General features: G+C 41.7%; 1 non-coding gene across 1 annotated transcript; it reads left to right on the top strand.

The window, feature by feature from the left end:
- Window positions 1-339: 339 nt before the first annotated feature.
- On the top strand, window positions 340-446 carry LOC117280706 (small nucleolar RNA R71). The gene has a single exon (XR_004511277.1). It is a non-coding gene; the product is annotated as a small nucleolar RNA R71 (small nucleolar RNA).
- The last annotated feature ends 558 nt before the right edge of the window (window positions 447-1,004 follow it).

Here is a 1,004-nt window from a genome sequence, read left to right on the forward strand (position 1 = left end):
TTGACACTCATTAGTAGGGTGTCCTCTTCCATATATATCACAAGCTACGTGAGGCTCATTTTGTATCGAGGCTAAGGTCATCTTTCGTATTTCTTTAGCCATAGCATCAAGCTGTACTTGCACAGATGCAGTAGCATCAACTTGGTGAATACCAGTTGATCTTCTTCTTCCAGCACTCTCAGAGGGCCACTGATTAGTATCTTCAGATAACTCATCAAGTATTGTGACTATCTCCTCTGGTGTATTCTTCATCAATAGGCCTCCAGCTGTATTGCTCAATGTTCTACACGAGACCGGTGTCAATCCATCCAAAAGTCCTGGAGTTGCATCCAGAGTTTAATTCCACTATGTTGACACTTTCTAACAATCTCCTTAAACCTCTCCCATGCTTCAAAAATAGTTTCAGTCTCTTTCTGCCAGAAGTTATGGATTTCTCTTCTAAACTTGCCCGTCTTAGCTGAGGAGAAATATTTATCAAGGAATTTTCTGGTCATCTCCTCCCATGTTCTAATCGATCCCGTGGGTAAGCTTCGAAGCCACTATTTTACATCATCTTTGAGTCTGAAGGGGAACGCCCTCAAGTATATTGCATCTCGTGACACACCATTGTATTGAAAGGTGTTCATAATCTCCTCGAAGTCCATTAGATATGTATTTGGATCTTCGTTTGGCTTACCTCTAAAGACACAGCAATTCTGAAGAGTTTGAAGCAACCCTTGCTTCAATTCAAAATTGTTTGCTGCAATTGGGGGTGGTCTAACACTTGATAAACCTTGATTGTAGACCGGTTTAGCATAATCATCAAGTGGTCTCCCCGGCCCAGGAGCTATATTTTCGAACTTGTCTGCATCCAAGGTTTGATTTTGAGCAATTCTCCGACCTTTCTCTTCTTCGTAGATAATCTGTGCATCTCTAATAGCTTCTTTCTCAGCATCCCGTGCAGTTTGTTGTCTTCATTGGGCTGCTTCTCTCGCAGCCAAATCTACATTATCATCACCTTTTCA

The sequence above is a fragment of the Nicotiana tomentosiformis genome, chromosome 4, assembly GCF_000390325.3.
Source record: "Nicotiana tomentosiformis chromosome 4, ASM39032v3, whole genome shotgun sequence".
In the NCBI taxonomy this organism is placed as follows: Eukaryota; Viridiplantae; Streptophyta; class Magnoliopsida; order Solanales; family Solanaceae; genus Nicotiana; species Nicotiana tomentosiformis.